Source organism: Enhydra lutris, unplaced genomic scaffold (genome assembly GCF_002288905.1).
Source record: "Enhydra lutris kenyoni isolate GAN:26980312 unplaced genomic scaffold, ASM228890v2 scaffoldscaffold40, whole genome shotgun sequence".
NCBI classification, from domain to species: Eukaryota; Metazoa; Chordata; class Mammalia; order Carnivora; family Mustelidae; genus Enhydra; species Enhydra lutris.
In genome coordinates, this window is record NW_019154124.1 from 2586236 (window position 1) to 2597056 (window position 10821).

A 10821-nucleotide genomic window follows, 5' to 3' on the forward strand; every position below is an offset into this window, starting at 1 on the left:
CAGGACAGATGCACCTGCAGACACTTTGGCCAGAACCTTGTGAATATCCACACGTCTAGGCTGGACTAGACAGTGAACCGGAGCCATTCAGCGGTGGTATCATCTCGAGAACCGACAACCCTTCCAGATAAAAATATTCGAGCTGAGGCGGAAGTGTCACTATTCCGAGTCAGACCCGACAAAGGGCAAAAAATAGAAGGAAGTAATACCTGATAAAGCCGCCAAGCGAGGCGGAGATGCTGAAGGATCATTTGTTTAGTTTTTGCAAACAAAACGAATGCGAATCGAGAATCGACCCCGTGTGCCTCTAAGCTCTTCCGCTTTTCTGGGTCTCCCTTCATATCCAGATGCAGAGGAAGTGTTGCAGTTACCAGGAAGGAAGTTTTAACCAAGTTGATTATACGTGTGATTGCTCATTTTAAAAGTGTCAGAAATGCATTTCCTGTTATAGCACAGAGGGAAGCATGAGAGTGAACGATGTTTACCGTATGTATATTCTCCCCTTTGAACGAATTCTTTAGAAGGGGAGAGACTGAGACAAATTAAATACACATTCATAAGACATAAACACGTGAGACAGAAATAGTTCTTTCTAGATAGTTCTGAGAAGGAAAGGCCTAACAGCCGCAATATTAGAAAAACAGTCTGGTAGGAAGCTTTTTAAGAGCCCAGTTAAGCCCATTAATGCTGCAAAGCTCATTGAATTGTGTGTCTCCCCCCCCTCCACAGGAATTCAAATGAACGCTTGCTCATCAGCTGTCACTGAGGGGTGGAGGGTGGGGAGAAACCTAGTAATCTAGGGGCCTGAGTTACAAAGCTGAACATTTTCAAAGATAAGCTCTGAGAGCTTGCTTCTTTACCTTGCTAAGACATTTCTCTATATTTTCAGAGCATTCAGGGTCCAAAATATCACTAGTATGTATGTGTGTATGCTTGTATCCATGTGTGCTGTTGGGGAAGACTTACTGTGACCGATATTGGCTACAGAAAAAATAGTTGTCATGGGAAGATTGGGGAGCTGAGCACTGACACACCATCAGATAGACAGTCACAAAGAGATAGCTTCTGAGTCCCATGGGAGTGGAGAATCCATAGAAAAACCATCCTAAATAATTTTTAGAGAGTTCTATATTTTCCAGGTGACCTCAGTTCTTTCTGGAACCCCTAAGCCCACTCAGATCGTGAAGCAGTGTCCCCTCTCCTCTGCCCCAGGTTTTCCTATACTAGAGTTCATCCCCAATCTGGGTTCTCCTGGACTCTAGCTGAGCCCCAGGAACATCAGGGAGGATGGTGCTGGCCTCATAGCTTTCTTGGAGGTATGTAATTGAGAGGTTCTCTGAATTACTCTTATATCAAGATAAATTATCCTTGATCTGATCAATCTCCTTTCATATCGACCCCTTGGGTCTTAGCTTTCTGCGGATAGTTTCTACAAATAGTCAAATAGTACCTGTAATCATGGACGGCAGCAGGCAAACCATTTGATGCGAGGACTGCCTCCCCAAAATTTAGAGGGGCCTCATCGGCTTCCCAAGGTATATTCCTACTTAGGAATCCTCCCTTAGGAGGATGGTGGATTTAGAAGCCTCAGAGCTGGTCCTCCTGGTGGATTCTGAATGAGGGGAATGTGCTTCCCACCGACTGTTGAAGGGGGGCTAATTCGGGCAGGAGAGCTGACCACAGAGGGACCATGAACTTGGCCAGCTCTCTTCCCAGACTATTCAACAGATCCCCCTCCTAGCCCTGGCTCAGTCACACTCGGGGGGGCCACATCCCAACCTGATTACCTCCTGCATCCCCCACTTCCCATATATATACATTAGTTATTCCGAAGTGCTAGACACTGGTTCTTGGGTCTCCTTGCCACTGAAGGAACTACTCAGCTAAGTCCAATTATGCAAATATTGTCTGTTCTATGACTAAACTTGCAAATGGTTCAGGCTTTATTGGTGGTTTGAGATTAAAAATACCCTGCCCTCCCCAAATCCTAATATAGCTGCTAAAATTTGACTGTATGTCATAAGCGTCCCAAGGCAGAAGTCGTGGTCAATGTCTCCTTCCTTTCTGTGGATACTTCCTCCTTGCAGAAGAATCCTTTATGAGTTAGGGCCTCTTTCAGCTTCAGAGGACCCCTAGACTTCATCATTAACTGGCTTTATTGATATGTTTCTCTTTTCTTCTCCCCCACCCCCTTCTGTGGATCTCCACGCATCTAGGACCATGTTTTTCTTATCAGTAGACCTACATGACCTTCTGTATCACTTCCAACCATGGCAAGAATGACAAGGTAGGACAGATGAGAAAATAACCCAGTAAGATCTGTCAGTGGTTAATGAACAGATTAAGAATGAATCATTTGCTATGAGGAAAGCTCATTGTGATAGCCTTTAGAGAGTTTATTTACATCTAGTTGGAGAGATAAGATGTGCAGAAACAAAGCTAAGATGTACAATATGATAGTACATATAGGTACGATTAAGTACAATATATGATGTCTGTTACAAAAATGCAACAGTTTGAGGGAAGAGATCACTTTGGTGGGCTTTCTGGTTTAGGAAAGCACAGGGTGAGGGAAGCTTTTCTCTCCATCGGTAAGCACCCCAAGAATAACAATACTATCATCACTCACAAGAACAAACTCTCCCATAGCACTTTCTATGTGACTTACATTGTTACAAGCACTTGGATATATTACTTTATTTAATCCTCATCACATCCCAAGGAGGGTACTCCTGTTATCCCCATTCACCGGTCATGAAAATAATGCACAAAGTTGGATGACTTGCCCCCGGGTCCCACAGCTGGGAAGCGGCAGCTGTCACAGTGTTTATTCCAGGGGACCATGGCTGTTTTACTGGGCTGTCTCCTCCACTCGACTGTGAATTCTTGTGGACAGTGACTGGTCAGCTCATCACTGAATCCCCCAGGGCCTGACACAGTGCACATACAAAGCAAGGGCCTTGATAAATATTTGTGGAATGGATAGTTTGTGTAGGATATCTCTGTTTTGAAAATCAGTGGAGGGATGCCTGGGTGGCTCAGTTGGTGAAGCGCCTGCCTTTGGCTCAGCTCATGATCCCAGGATGCTGGGATCAAGTCCTGCATTGGGCTCCCTGCTCAGTGAGGAGTTTGCTTCTCTCTGCCTGCCACTCCCCCTACTTGTGCTCTCTCTCTCTCTCTCTCTGACAAAAAAATAAAATCTTAAAAGAAAAAAAAAAGAAAAAAGAAAAAATCAGTGGATCTCCTTGCATTTACAGGAAGCAACAGGAATATGGGGTGATCCCCCTTTAGTCTCCCAAATCAACCAAAACCCAGGCATCCCCTCCCTCCCATCTAACCATGTAACCCAAAGCCCTGCAATTTGCCTTCTCCGGAAACTTCAGAACAGGAAATATGGGAGGAAACTGTTGTGCAGACTGTGGCAGGTGGGAAGAAACTCAGTGTAAGATTATAAGGAACTGTAATGCTTTAGAAACATCCCCTTTATAGCCCCTCTGCCTGATCCAATTTATTAGTTCTCTTTGTTGTTCCCTTAATATAAGGAACTGAAATATAAGACCCCAAACTCCCTGTACCACCCATTCTTGTAAACAAGAAATCCACTCCCCCCTCCCCCCAACACGGATGTCAAGACCCAGCCCTGGGACCTTGCCTGCAGAATTACCTGCAGACACTCTAGTATTTTTATCTACCTACACACCTATCTACTATCTCATCACATGACTGTCTTTATCTCATGTACCGAGATCCTGACAGAGACAGAACTGCAACAGGGAGTGCAGCTTCCAAACCAAAGATGGTGCCTGATTTCCCTGTTCTAGGGCATAGCAGAGACATACAACGGGCTTAAATGGAGCCTGCTCTCAGAGCTCGGGTCCAGGCCTGGAGCGATGGCAACAAGCGGCTTCTCAGGCCTTTACGTGGGACTTTGATCCTTTCAAAGCCCTGGGTTCTCTGCTTAAGAGTTTGGCGGAGGCACATTCCGTTGGAAGGAAGCCCAGAGGATGCCCTGCCTCTCCAGGTTCCAGAAAAAGAGCGCAGGAGGGCGGGCGGGGGGTGGGAAGTGGGAAGGGAGCGCGGACCCCGAACCAAGCCCTGCGGGGCTGGGGACGCGACGAGGCCACCGCCCTGTGCCGCCCTCCGGAGTGGCGGACTGGACTTGGGGCCTTGCGCCACCTGCCCGCCTCCCCGGGGCCCCCGCCCCATGCTCCGTTCCCCGCGGGGCGCACGGGCAGGGCGGACCCCACAGCCTCGCTCCTTCGGGTACCTAGGGGGAATCTTCTTTGCCTCCAAAGCCCGGCCGCTGGCTCTGCGATTATCCGTTTCGTGGTTCTGTTTAATCCGGTGAGAATTTTCCGCGGGTCCGGAAAAGCCCCAATGGGCGTGGCTCCACGAGGGTGTAAGTGGCCACCCCCCCTCCCCCGTGTTTCTCATTTTCTTTTGAAGTGGATATCTGCCCCCTCCCCTTCCTTCCTTTTCTTTTAAAATAGTATTTACCGACTTGAGCGGGGGAGGGGCTTCTGGATTGTTGAGAACACTCGGTTTCTGGATGACGTAGGGGCGGCGCGGAGTGAACACCTTGTTGAATATTCATCGAGCTGTACCCTCGATGGTCACTTTTCTGCGTGTGCGTTATACGTCAATATGGATCAACCATAGTATTTACCTGAAGTCATTTTTACTTTCAAATGTCTGAAATTTAAGCAACTTTCCATACTTTATTAATTAAGAGGGTTTTCCTCCGCCTCCTTGGCAGACCCCTTGCCTTGTGAATCTGGATGTTCCGGGTGGGGGCAGTGCCGGACCATCATGTCTGCTTCCCATGAAGCAAGCATTCGGTTAACGTTTGTCATGGACTGTTGTCCGTGTGCTGGCAGATGGAGTCCCTGTCTGCAAGGAGCTTGCCCCTTAGCAGGCCAGAGATGTCCACCTGCTGTCATCACACACAGATGACGTGGGGGGCAACAAGCGTTGTAGGAGTTCAGGGTTGTCTTTCCCATCTGAGCCTTCCAGAGGGAAGGCCTTGCTCGGTAGGGGTGGGTGGCAGGGAGAGCTGGGCAGGGAAAGGCGAGGGGGAAGAGCATTCCAGCGGAGGGCATAGTATAGGCAGGTAGAGTTCGGAAGACTGCAATTTCCTTAAGTAGCCTAGAATGCCGGAAAAGGCCCAGAGAGCGCGGGCTGTGGCCAAGTGCGGGTATGCCCCACTGGCGGTGAGCAGCAGTCTGTAGGAGTTGTTGCACGAGTGGGAAGAGCCAACCTCAACAGAAGGGGGTGGGGGGAGTCCGGTAGGGGGGGGGGGGGGGGAGGGGCGGGGGGGGGGGAGCAGAAGCGGGGTTGGAATACATCCCTCGGGACCCCTGGACTTTCTTTCATAAAAAGTAACGGCTTTACTGAGGTATACTTTACATACCATTCCCTTTAGCTTTAACCTTGCTCCTGGTTCTCTGGGGCCAAGGCCACAGTCCTAATACAGTCATGAGGGTACCCTAACTGAGCTAATCACATAACAAAATCTCAGTGGTTTACTGCTTTCTCTCCTCTAGAGCTGGTGGGTTCCAAGCATTCACTCCAGAACCAGCTCCCTCCAGCTAGAGGTTCTGCTCTCCCCTTGGCCCTTGAGGCCTCCACTGGGTTTGAGAACTGCCTGTGGCTCTCGTGCCATCACTTCATTGGTCAGAACTCTGTCACATGACCCACCGAACAGCCCCTGGGGCTGGGGAGCAGCCTCTCTGGGTGCCCCCCCCCCGTGGGGGAGGGGAAGAAATGGAGCGTTCTGTTGGCAGCGATATAGGAGCGTTGATAGCGCTTTGAGGAGCGTGATAAAATGTAAGTAGCATCGTCTATCTAAGTTCACGTGTTATGAATTATTTCTGTCATGAGACAGAATGTGGCCCATCGGCGTTAGACTGTCACTGACGTGATTGTATCTCCTGTCTATGCGGAAGGGTCAGTGATGAGTAAAGTCTTTCACTAAACCAGACACTGGCCATCTCCTCTGTTGCCTTTTCCCGACCTTCGAGAATAGTGCAGTTCTTCCTGCTTTTGCTGGGAAATTGTCTTGTCAGGTGGTGCGGTTACCCAGAGAATCTGCCTTAGAGAATGGAGATTCCTAAATAGCTGAGCAAGTACATTAGTTGATCTTGTCAGAATCGAGGCCAACCAAAACACTTTTTAAGTCACACTTTTAGAGTATTTTGTGAATTATTATACCACCCCATCTCAAAGTTTATCAGTCATAATCCAAGTTTATTTATTTTTTTTTTTATTTTTTTTTTAATTTTATTTATTTATTTGTCAGAGAGAGAGAGAGCGAGCGAGCACAGGCAGACAGAATGGCAGGCAGAGGCAGAGGGAGAAGCAGGCTCCCCACAGAACAAGGAGCCCGATGCGGGACTCGATCCCAGGACGCCGGGATCATGACCTGAGCTGAAGGCAGCTGCTTAACCAACTGAGCCACTCAGGCGTCCCCCAAGTTTATTTTAATGATCTTAAAAAAATCTATTTTTACTAAAACATACATATCAGCAGCAGTGTAGGGCACTGAGGGAAGGCTCGGGTCACATGGTCCCTTGGAGACCAGGCTGAGGGAAGCTCTACCATCTTCCACATGTGGCTTTCTAGATTGCTGCCTGCATTGGCATCCAGCCAGAAGGTGCGAGTGGCATGTGACACGGGCGATTTTTATGGGCTGGGCCTGAAAGTGGGAAATGACCTTTCCATCTACATTTCATTGACCAGAATGGAGTCATATAACTATGCCTACTGCAAGGGTCTGAGCCTCTGTTGCAGCTCACCAGTGACCACCCAGAGATAGTGATGGGGTTGGTGCACAGCTGGTCATCTCTGTCACAGTGGGGCCAGCATCTCATCTTTTTAAAAAATGAACTTACCTACCCTAGCTCTACCCAAATGTGGTATACTAGGGATGCTGGTTTTAAGGAAAAAAAGGAGATTTTGCTTTTAATACGATGGGTCTAGAAGGATGAAATATTTTGTTGTTTGATTGATAATGTAAGTTTATGGGATTGATAATATGAGTCCCAAAGGAGGGACGTGAGCTTTCAAGATGGCGGTGGCTGGGTGGCTGACCGGTACACAGAGGTGAAGGCTCCTACGAGGTTTTTCTGTTTTTTTTTTTGTTTTAATGAACAAGTGAACCATACAAATGGTCAAGATGGGATGGAGATTGACATCATCCACCAAGAGTGGAAAATTTATGAACCCCACAGACCAACCCCAAAAAGAAGCCTGGAAGAGAGAATTAAAGAAGAACAAAAAACAGTACATGATGGTACGAGCTGCAGTTTTGAAGATAAAGGATCCCAAGCAGATTATCCAGGACATGGAGAAATTGGAGGAAATGGAGTTTAACCCGGTGCAGCAACCACAGTTAAATGAGAAGGTGCTGAAAGACAAGTGTAAAAAGCTGTGTGAAACCTTTGAACGTAACCTGCGACTCTATGAAAAAGACAATCCGGGTATTTACAAAGAACTGAGAAAACTAGAAGTAGAATATGAACAGAAAAGGACTCAACTTAGCCAATATTTTGACACTGTCAAGAATGCTCAGCGTGTGGAAGTGGAGAGCATTCCCTTGCCAGATATGCCACATGCTCCTTCCAACATCTTAATCCAGGACAGGCCTGGTGCCCAGCTACCCTCCATCCTTAAAAAGACTTGAACCTGTGGACCTCCAACACGGGCAGTGTCTATACTTCCTCTTCTTGGACATAGTGTGCCATGTTTGCCCCCTGACAGAAAACCTCCTGGTCCTCCCCTGGTCCACCACCTCCTCAAGTCTTACAAATGTATGGCCATAAAGTGGGCTTTGCCCTAGATCTTCCCCCTCGTAGGCGGGAAGAAGACATGTTATATAGCCCGGAACTTGCTCAGCAGGGTCATGATGATGATGTGTCCAGCACCAGTGAGGATGACGGGCATCCTGAGGACATGGATCAAGATAAGCATGATGATGGTACTGACGACAGCAACGCTGACGGATCAGATGGAGAAAGTGAAGGGGATGACCTTGTGGACTGTGATGATAATGGAGAGACAACAACGAAGGAAAAAAGTCAGGTCTGAGTGTGAGTTTTGCAGATATGCCTGGAAAATCAGGAAGAAAAAGAAGAACATGAAGGAACTGACTCGCCTTCAAGCCGTGATGCTTCGAATGGCAGGTCAGGAAATCCCCGAGTAGGGACGAGAAGTAGAATTTTCAGAGGATGATGATGAAGATGATTCTGATGATTCTGAAGCAGAAGAGCAATCACAAAAACAGCATAAAGAGGAATCTCTTTCTGATGGCACATCTACTGCTTCTTCAGAGCAGCAAGCTCCCCCCCACCCTCCGCCCCACAGTCTGTTCCTCCTTCTCAGATTCAAGCACCTCCCATGCTGGGACTGCCTCCTCTTGGACCACCCCTGGCTCCACCCTTACGGTCCCCTCCTCCTGGACCTCCCAGGGGTCTTCCTCCTGGACCACCTTTCGGAGCTCCTCCATTCCTGAGACTGCCTGGAATGCCGGGACTCCGAGGGCCTTTACCCCGACTTTTGCCTCCAGGCCCACCACCAGGCCAATCTCCTGGCCCTCCTCCATGTCCACCTCCAGGTCTGCCTCCTGGCCCTCCTCCTCAGGGACCCCACCAAGGCTCCTTGGTGCATCCCCCTGCTCCTCCAGGTATCCCTCCACCTCGTCCTGGCATGATGCACCCACCTTTGGTGCCTCCACTTGGACCTGCCCCATCTGGGCTTTTCCCACCAGCTCTGTTGCCGAACCCAGGGGTTTTATGTGCTTCACCCAACTTGATTCAGCGACCCAAGGCGGATGATACAAGTGCAGCCACCATTGAGAAGAAAGCACCAGCAACTGTCAGTGCCAAGCCACAGATCACTAATCACAAGGCAGAGATCACTTGATTCATGCCCACTGCATTGAAGGTACGTCAGAGGATAAAGGGGCCACTGCTGCTCCCCAAAGAAAGTCAGAGGATGATTCTGCTGTGCTTCTTGCCAAAGCAGCTCCCAAGTCTGGTCCATCTGTTCCTGTCTCAGTGCAGACTAAGAATGATGTTTATGAAGCTTTCATGAAAGAGATGGAAGGGCTCCTGTAACAGCTTTTAATGCCAGAACAGGTTTCTGTTCATATCAGTGATTGGTGGGGAAAGAGGCTCTTACTAAACTTAGTGAAAGAGCAACTTTCACTGTCAGGGTATTTTTAAATTTCAGTTCAAGGAATATCCTAAAGTTTAGAATTTCTTGCATGTAAGAGAGGATTATTTCATTCAGAATAGATGGGTTATTGAAGCGGTGCTGCTAATATACATTCCCTTTCATACCACCGTGTTCATCCCATTTGTTCCCCTTCTCCAATTCTTTGGAAACTTGTGATCAGGGGGATCTTTGTTACTTGTTTTGATTCTCTTCTTGTGTGCAGTGGGCACTGGAGTAGAGATTTCTGAAAAAACAGTTTATTTTACCCCATCTTGCCTTTTGTGTTTGAGTTATTTTAATATTTTCTTGTAAATATTTTGTAATATTTTAGTGAAATGGATTGCAGTGTCATTTCCTAATACAAAGCAAGATATGTGGGAAGAAAATGTACAATTCTTTGATTAAAATTATTTCCCACTCACCTAAAAAAAATATGAGTCCCAAACAGGGGGATAGATAGTGTGGATTGTTACCCGGTGCCAACATACAGAGGAGTAAGAAGCAAGGCAGAAGTGATACCCAGTAGGGTTGGTGACAAATTCTCCAGTTCTAGAAGGCGGGCAGTAAGACAATATTCTCCAACCCTCTTTGAAGTTAAGATGATCATTGATTTGGTTTGACCAATGAAAGGTGAGCAGAGTTGTGTCACAAGCTGTCATGTTTCCTCCTCTCTGCCTTGGGAAACTTGAAGCACTTGAGCCCATGTTGAGATGTCAACACGGCCCCTGAAAGGCTGGGACCAGCTGAGCTCCCCAGTTCACTCGCATTGAGCTTGCATATGGGCAGGAAATGCACTGTTGGTGGGTCACGCTACTGGAATCTTGTCGTTGTTTATAACCAAAATCCAACCTACTATGTTCTGACTCCTATGTCAGGTAAAGGTTCTCTTTGAAGAAACAGGCTGACGTAATATTCTGGATCAGATTTTAGAAGGTTCAATTTCACTCTAGGGAATTTGAAACGCAAAGCTGTTTTGGGTGAAAGATTTTATTGATATCAACTTGAAGTGGTATAAACCCTTCCTATGTATTCATTAAGATACAATATCCATCTTAAAAATACTTCAAAAGTGATGCTATAAACTTCTTTATTATAAAGAATACCACAGAAAGAGCATTTTATCTAATGCTTTTAAAGTACACAATTATAGAAAAATAACCTCTAACTTCTTTTTCCAGCAGTTTTTAAAAGAGATCTAATTTTCAGAGTTGTAGATGTAGAGTTTATTAAGTAAATTATATATAATTTTTTTTTTTGGTCTTTGTTCATAAAACTGTTCCTCCTTTTCTTCAGGGATTTTTGTGTGGCTTTTCTTAGAACTTACTCCTTTTAATTTTTTTTAAGATTTTAAAATTTATTTTAGAGAGAGAAGAAGAGAGAGAGAGTGCGTGTAAGCATGCATGCAAGCAGTGGGGAGGGACAGAGGGGGAGAGAAATTGCCAAGCAGACTCCTGGCTGAGCACAGAGCCCACGCTCTGTCCCATGTCCCTGAGATCATGACTGGAGCCAAAAGCAACAGCCGGACGCTTAACTGACTGAGACACCCAGGCGCCCCAAAACTTACTCCTTCTTAGTGATATTGAAATGACTGGAATTAATACCGGAGGC

At 47.0% G+C, this 10821-nt stretch overlaps 1 pseudogene; it reads left to right on the forward strand.

The window, feature by feature from the left end:
- The first annotated feature begins 7174 nt into the window (after positions 1 to 7174).
- Positions 7175 to 9113, forward strand: LOC111155353 (annotated as a pseudogene).
- The last annotated feature ends 1708 nt before the right edge of the window (positions 9114 to 10821 follow it).